We start from the raw sequence: 9,231 nt of genomic DNA on the forward strand, positions 1-9,231 counted from the left end.
TCAGACACGAATTATACATTTTAAAGTAGACGATATGTACTAACTCGATATGTTACTGATTTACTATTTATTTAGTATTTTAGTATTATTTAAAATTTAAAATATCAAGTCAGAATTTGGTATTAGTTTTGAGAGTAAACTAAATGTAAACACAAATACTTACGATGTCGGGATAGTATCACGAGGTTTTTCCTGGTTTTCCCTCGTGATTTACTATGGAATCTCTAACGCGAGAGTTTCAGTGCCACCGTTGCATTTGGTTGTCTTTTTAAAGACAGATCACATGCTATGATTTTTTGTGGCGGATATTCTTGAGTTGGGATTGATTTCATGTAATCGAATGAACTATCTTTTAGTAAAGTCGTCCCAGGAACGCAACTCATCAATATTGGCAATATCATTTTAAAGTCGTCTACTTTAAAATGTATAATTCGTGTCTGAATTGCCGATATAAATGAGTCAGATTAAATAAATTATTAGAAGAATTTTTTACTAAGCAACAACATTTTTGTTTATTTAGTATTATTTTGTATTTTGACAACGACACCCGACTTGGGCGTCGAAACGTTAATAAAATCATTTTTAGGTAAAATTGTGGCTTATTTCCCATTTGAATATACTTGATTATAAAAATGCCACAAGAAAATAGCTTCAGAACAACAATAAGTCAGAAAAAAATGACCTTAGAACCATTCCACGGGTGTCAAATGAAAGAGCATGAGCTACATTTTCAACACGGTTTAAAAAAATGAATAAAAAATGCATTTATTAATAATAAATAATTATGCAAAAGTATCGTCAATTTTTCTTTATAAACTTTTTGAATAACTTTTTTCACAAAAATTAACTTTTTTACCCCGTTTTAAGTGCACAACTACCAAGTAATGTTATCTATATCATAATTGATAAAAAATTGTAATAAGTATGTATAATTTCTTATATAACAAAATAAAAAGTATATAAGGAAAGATTTACGATACTTTTGCATAATTATTTATTACTAATAAATGCATTTTTTATTACCCGTGTTGAGCTGCCCCCCCCCCCCCACTTGCAAAAATTAAAAAACAAATAGCCCTGATTTATGAGCTATTTATGAGCTCTCATATTCCGCAAACTAAAAATTTTGAGCTCGTTCCACTGAGCAGGAATTTAATACCCTAGTGGGGGGGGGCTGAGTCAGCCCCCCCCCCACTACTTAAAAATAGGAATATTGAATCGGTTTTTGCGGCAGAATTACGAGCTATTTATGAGCTCTTGAAATTATATAGTTTCGATTTTTGAGCTCATCCCCTTCACCCCCCAACAACCCTTTAATTGATTTAACTTAAGAGAAAGATGCTGAGAAAACTTAAAATATATCGTATTGCGGATATAATTCCTATAGCTTATATACTCTAAGAATAAACTATTAAATCAAGGGCATTTCGATTATTGAGCTACAACCCCTTCGCAAGAAAACCACCCTATCTTCCCGGCTTAAGAGAAAGTTGTACTTAAAATGCGTTAAACTAATTATTTGGCGACTACATATCATTTAATAATTTATAAGCTTCCAAATTACGCGCATTTAGATCAGTAAATTGCAATTTATTTTGTATAGTGCAGTCACTGAAGGTAAAAATCAACGATTACCTTCAATTTCGGTGAACCTTCATCGATTTTCACGAAAATTGGTCAGTGGTTAGAAACAAAGGTGACATGGTACCACCTTGCGCCTTTACCCTGAGGGTGGATACCGCCCCTTCTCGGGGGTGAAAATTATTTTATAAAAAATAAAATTTATTATACAAAGTTAATAAAATAAGTCAATACTTTTTAAGTTATTAAAGATCAAAGATTTTAATTATTTGTGAAAAAAATGCATGTTTTGAAGAGGTTTTTTTAAATCACTGAAAAACTGTAAGTTTTTACAAAAAAGTTAATAGTAGTTTAATTCGTATAGCTTATATTCTAAGAATAAACTCTAAAATCACGCGCCTTTCGATTATTGAACTACAACCCTTTCGCAAGAAAACCATCCCTTATTCCCGGCTTAAGAGAGGGTTGTACTTAAAATAATTTAAATTAATTATTTGTCGACTATATATTGTTTAATAATTTCTGAGCTCGCAAAATATACGCATCTCAATTATTGAATTGCCATTTTCTTTCTATAGTGCAGTCACTGAAGGTAAAAATCAATCGGTAAATCTCCATTCATTTTCACGAAAATTGGTGAGCGGATTTTGATACTATCAACTTTTTCTGGATCTTATTTTTGATGGGTATTTCTAAGTACTTTGACAAGTATTTAGTACCTAAGTGTTATAAAATGCATCTTTTTCCCGTTATTTAAGCTTGAACCCTTAGATTTGAACAGTCGCGGAAAAAAATATACATTTAATTACCAATAACTTACTTTAAATTAGCATTAAAGGTTTTTCAAGTAAGCAATTTATTATATTTTTTATTAGCTTCAATTTTAGTGATGAAAACTTTTTTGTAAAAACTTACAGTTTTTGAGTCATTTATGAAAAATCGCTCTAAAGCATGCATTTTCTTTCCAAAAATTAAAATATTTGATGTTTAATAACTCAAAAAGTATTGATTTATTTTAATCACATTATATAACAAATTTTGTTTACAATTTGTCCCTCTCTCGATTTGTGGGGTTATTTTTAATAAAGTAATTTTCACTTCCGAGAAGGGGTGACATATACCCCAGGCTAAAACCCCAAGTTGTTATTGTCAATTCGTGAAAATAAATGGAAATTTACCGAAATCGAAGGTAATAGTTGATTTTTACCATCAGTGACTGCACTATAGAAAGAAAATGGCAATTCAATAATTGAGATGCGTATATTTTGCAAGCTAATAAATTATTAAACGATATGTAGTCGCCAAATAATCAATTTAAATTATTTTAAGAACAACTCTCTCTTAAGCCGGGAAAATGGGGTCGTTTTCTTGCGAAGGGGTTGTAGCTATATAATCGAAAGGTGCGTGATTTAAGAGTTTATTCTTAGAATATAAGCTATACGAATTAAACTACTATTAACTTTTTTGTAAAAACTTACAGTTTTTCAGTGATTTACAAACAACCTCTTTAAAACATGCATTTTTTTCACAAATAATTAAAATCTTTGATCTTTAATAACTTAAAAAGTATTGACTTATTTTATTAACTTTATATAATAAATTTTGCTTTTAATTTGTTCATTTATTGATTTGTGCAGTTATTTTTTATAAAATAATTTTCACCCCCGATAAGGGGCGGTATCCACCCTCAGGGTAAAGGCGCAAGGTGGTACCATGTCACCTTTGTTTCTTGACGTATCCTCTAACCACTGACCAATTTTCGTGAAAATCGATGAAGGTTCACCGAACTTGAAGGTAATCGTTGATTTTTACCTTCAGTGACTGCACTATACAAAATAAATTGCAATTTACTGATCTAAATGCGCGTAATTTGGAAGCTTATAAATTATTAAATGATATGTAGTCGCCAAATAATTAGTTTAACGCATTTTAAATACAACTTTCTCTTAAACTGGGAAGATAGGGTGGTTTTCTTGCGAAGGGGTTGTAGCTCAATAATCGAAATGCCCTTGATTTAATAGTTTATTCTTAGACTATATAAGCTATAGGAATTATATCCGCAATACGATATATTTTAAGTTTTCTCAGCATCTTTCTCTTAAGTTAAATCAATTAAAGGGTTGTTTGGGGGTGAAGGGGATGAGCTCAAAAATCGAAACTATATAATTTCAAGAGCTCATAAATAGCTCGTAATTCTGCCGCAAAAACCGATTCAATATTCCTATTTTTAAGTAGTGGGGGGGCTGACTCAGCCCCCCCCCCCACTAGGGTATTAAATTCCTGCTCAGTGGAACGAGCTCAAAATTTTTAGTTTGCGGAATATGAGAGCTCATAAATAGCTCATAAATCAAGGCTATTTGTTTTTTAATTTTTGCAAGTGGGGGGGGGGGGGCCAGCTCAACACGGGTTTTTTTATTCACTTTTTTTTAGACCAAGTTGAAAATATAGGAATAGAAATATGTGGAATGGTTCGAACATCATTTTCTTCTGACTTATGATATTGCAAAAAAAATGCTCTCTGGGATAAACAATTTGAATAAAATTTAATCAATTGAATGAATCGCTTTAAAATTTTTATCACATATTAATCATCAAAGAACCCTTTCATTTTTACAACAGTTATTGCAAAAATAATTTTTTTTTGTAATTCCGACCTTTTTTCGCAATTATATTAACAATAAATGAGTAGGTATATCAAACTTTGTAATACGTCATTTTAAAGCTTTTTCCATAATCTCGAAGATATTTGTACTAAAAAAACCATAAGTTTCACTGTTTTCCATTGATTTGAAAAAAAAAGTGAAAAATTCCATTTTTTGACACTTAATTGTTTATAAATAAAAATGGCCGCCAGATACTACGCAGGAAATAGTTACAATTTGCTCTTATAGGTATTACCTGTCGAAAAAACGCTTCAGTACCCTGGCTGTTCGAGTGTCATGGAAAAAACCTTATTACCCTGGACTAATTCCAATAAACGGGTTCAACTGTATTACATACTATAAAAATTGCATTTTTTTCGAACCAAGCTTATTCCTTGGGATTTTAAAAACATAGAAAAATGATGTAAATACTCATTATTTTATATAGATACTTTAAAATATACAGTGTCACCCCGATAAGTCGGCCTCCGATAACCCGGAAGTCCGGCTAACCCGGACCGATTTTCATCAGACATAACAAACATTTTTACACTTTGACTGAGTTTTTTAAGAAGTAAAAATGTATATAGTAGAATACTGTACTGACAATTACTGTATATACAACAGTACGTAATCTAGATGTACCTACTGTGCATAATATGTGTTTTTGCAATTATAATGGAGTTTATCTGTATATTGTAATTTAATGAATTGTCCGAACACCGAAAGGTACAAATGGGTCTACTGATTAAGTAAAGAAGTAAAGTTATCTGTAAGTATACCGTCTTTGATTAACTGTTACCATATTCTCCTGCTAACCCGGATCGGCCGCGGTCCCGACCTATCCGACTTATCGAGGTTCCACTGTATAATATACACTGCATAAACAGTTATTAAAAAACAAAAAATGTTTGTCAGAAGTGGGATTCGAACCCACGCCCACAGAGTGGACTGCGACCTGAACGCAGCGCCTTAGACCGCTCGGCCATCCTGACTTCTACAAATTTGGAAAAATACTGATATTCATACCGATGGAGTTAGTTTAATGTTATTTAATATTAAATAATTAATTAAATGACTAATATAAAGAATTTTAGTTCTCATTTCTCTTATCGTTACGTTGATAATTATTAGTAGTCTGATTTATAAATAAATATTATGAGCATTACATAGTGTGTTTATTTTTGCTATTCAGGCCTATACTAAACGATATGCAACTCTTTATACGGGTCATTCCATTTCAAATCACTCAATTTTGGAGCAAAAAAAATTTTGGACCTCCGATTTGTCTGAAAATTGGTATATAGCTTCTGCGGGACATACAAATAAGATATTTAAGAGGATCGGTACGTATTTTCGGCTGCAATGCTATTCAAATGGGGATTAATTTTTTTCGAATCCTGAGAAAACTAATAAATATTTTTGAAAAATTTAAACGCAGAATGAAAGATTACGTTATTAGCGAGGGCCGAAAGTCCCTGAGAACTTCTATAATGTTTATTTTAATAAGTTACAGGGGTGAAAAAACTAAGAGAAAATTTAGTGTGATTTTTAATTTCAAATATCTCATTCAAAATAAACTTTTTATTTATTCTAAGGGACTTTCGGCCCTCGGTAATAATTTAGTCTTTCATTGTTCGTTTAAATTTTTCAAAAATATTTATTGGTTTTTTCAGGATTTGAAAAAAATGAACACAATGCCGTGGTAATATTTTCCAAATCTGTCTTTGTCTTACAACGCACTCAACCGAATATAATACATATAATATTGTCAGCATATATTGTCAGTCAGACACTGACAATCAGTGACAATTTTAAATATTTGACATTGCATCGGGAATATTTTGAGAAATTGATTAAATATTATTGATATATAGTGTATTTGATAAATAATTGATTTAAGACGTGAACTTAATAAAAAGTTATTTATTGTGTATTATTTGTGGAAGATCCAAGCAGAGAATACATCAGATATATCCTGTGATCCAAGTATTTTGTTGTTAGAGATATTCAAAATTGTAAGCGTTCCAAAATAACAACATATTATTAAAAAATCACTTTAACACTTTTCCATACCCATAGCCTTAAGGTCAAAAAATCTTTTTCTTTTTTTCTCAAAATGTTATTTTATGCGATTTTACAGTGATTTGGTGTTTATTTAAACAAATTTGCATTTTCTATCGTAAAATATCAATGAAAAACATAATATTTTAATAGAAAGGACTCAAAAATGTCATTATATGGCATTATAACAAGTTACTTTAATTCAAAGCAAGCTTTTGATCAAATTTTATAGTGTAGAAGACGTTAAAATACCGTTTTTTACATTTTTCTCCATTCCCAAAATACATCATAATCGATTTGGCTGAAAATTTGTCCACAGATAGACAAAACATAGGACTTTAAGTGGTGAGAAGGATTTGAATTATATTACAATACCAAAAAAGTTACATGCAATATTATAGTCAAAAGTATAGGCGTCTACTGTAAGTAAAATTAACTCGAAAATATCGACCTCACGACAAAAATTGTTAAAAAGAAATTTCTTCTAAAAGAAAATTCGTGATTTTAAATTTAGGCTACTATTGACTCCCTTAAAGATCAGAAAAATAAAATTTTGGGCAGCTCGGCATTCAAGGTCAAATGCTATCCCGACTGGACTAATATATACTTTTGATTCTGATATTTAGGCTATTGATTATATTCAAAATAAGATAGCTAAAAGGAACTACAACGTTAACGGGGTTTTATTATTTCATATGGTCAATGGACATCTATATATGAAAAAACCGCGGAGTGCTACCATTTAAAGGGGTGCGTTTTTGAGAAATGGGCATTTTTGAATTAGTCCCTGGGCACAGGTTACATTAGGGTGAGTTCTATGCACTTTTGGTATAAACATACCTACATAAAAATTGTTTCTGGTTAAATTTCCTATCTAAATATCGCTTTTTAAAGTCAATGATACTTTTTTTTACAAAAATATATTCAAAAGAAAAAGCACAAAGAAACCCAAAAGAAAGAAATTTTGTTTTTTGTCCCATAACTTTTGTCCACGAGGATATAGGTGTAGACATTGCTTTACAGAAAAAAATCTACATATTTCTTCTTTAAAATGTTGTGTAGTAGAGGTAATTAGGATTTATAGTTTTCGAAATATGATTTTTCAAAGTTCGCCACTCACAGCAATTTTGGGCAATTTTCCTTGTAATTTCTAAAATATTGTTCTGTAACTTTTTTCCACGTAACTTTAGGTATATGAAATGGTACACGAAATAGAAATGGAAATCAATTAGCTTTAAAATGGTCTACTGTCTAACGTTGTACGACTTTTTTTTTTAAAGAGATTATGGTTTTTCAAAGTTTTATACTTTTAACGATTTTTTATAATATAATATAAAAATAAAATTATATTATTATATGATATATTGTATATTATATAATATTATATTATATATAGTATATATAATATAATATTATATTATATAATATATAATACCTAATATAAAAAAATATTATTTTTTACATTTTTTACGATTATTTTTGAAATTTCTCATTATAACTTTTTTTCTTCTACATTTAGGTATATATTATATTATATAATAAAAAAAGCTTATTTTGTTTACTTTAAAATTTTGTATTACAAAAAATTCGAGGATTATTTTTGAATAAGATATTATTTTTCAAAATGTAATAAGTACTTGCAACGATTTTTGATTTTAGGATTATTTTTTAAATTTCTCATTATAACTTTTTTTTCTTGTACATGAATATACTATACAGTGAGCACGTAAAAGTTGGAATAAATTCATTTTCTCAAGAACGGATGATTTTGGAAAAAAATCCCGAAACAGGTCAATTTTTATTTTTAAATTACGACTTTTTGACATATATATCATACTAGTGACGTCACCCATCTGTTCGTGATGACGTCATCGATGATTTTTTTTTAAATGAGAATAGGGGTCGTGTGATAGCTCATTTGAAAGGTAATTCAATTCTTTATTCAGTAATATAAACACTAACATAATTATTTATACAGGGTGCCCAAAAAAATTTCTTTAATTAAATTTATTAACATAAAAAGAAGAATGTGTGTATTGTATTTAATTCAAAATACATTTTATTGCTATCCGAAAACAGGAAAAAATGTTTATTTGGCAAATAAATATTGTTTTTTGCTTAAATTCAATATTAAAGCAGCCACCCACCAGCCTCGTGAAAATTTGAACATTTAATTTAAGCGAAAAGCAATGATTACTTTTCAAATAAATATTTTTTCTTTTTTCTGAGAGCAGTAAAATGTATTTTGAATTAAATAAATTACATACATTCTTCTTTTTATGTTAATAAATTTAATCCAAAAAAAATTTTTTTGGACACTTTGTATAAATAATTATGTTAATGTTTATATTACTGAATAGAGAATTGAATTACCTCTCAAATGAGCTATCACACGACCCATATTCTCATTAAAAAAAATCATCGATGACGCCATCACGCCCAGATGGGTGACGCCACTAGTATGATATATATGCCACAAAGTCGTAATTTTGAAAATAAAAATTGACCTGTTTCGGGATTTTTTTCCAAAATCGTCCATTCTCGAGAAAATGAATTTATTCCAACCTTTACGTGCTCACTGTATATTGCTGAATAAAGAGGGCTTACTTTCTGTTCTTTAAAATGGTGTATCATCTATATTTAAATAATGGAAACCGAGTGATTCTTTGATATTTTTTACCTGTATTATTTAAAATTATTTCTTTTACAAAAATTACGTAAACATTAGTCTTAGAAAACATCACTTTAGTTAAAATTATTTAAACGTTGACATTTAAAAAATTTCAAAATCAAAGTCCATCTCTTCGTTAGCATTAGCTTCAATATCTTCCTCTGACACCTCAGTTATCTTAGAGTCCTACAATTAGTACCCATGCACATGCACCCTTTGCAGAATATTGAAAAACTAATTCCTATCTTCCTACAACCGCAGTTTTTTGTACAT

The 9,231-nt window shown here is 29.6% G+C and overlaps 1 non-coding gene across 1 annotated transcript; it reads right to left on the bottom strand.

Annotated features, from left to right (window-relative positions):
- Positions 1–5,135: 5,135 nt before the first annotated feature.
- Trnal-cag (transfer RNA leucine (anticodon CAG)) lies at positions 5,136–5,218 on the bottom strand. Its single transcript has one exon. It is a non-coding gene; the product is annotated as a tRNA-Leu (tRNA).
- Positions 5,219–9,231: the final 4,013 nt, after the last annotated feature.

Source organism: Diabrotica virgifera, chromosome 5, assembly GCF_917563875.1.
Source record: "Diabrotica virgifera virgifera chromosome 5, PGI_DIABVI_V3a".
NCBI lineage: Eukaryota > Metazoa > Arthropoda > Insecta > Coleoptera > Chrysomelidae > Diabrotica > Diabrotica virgifera.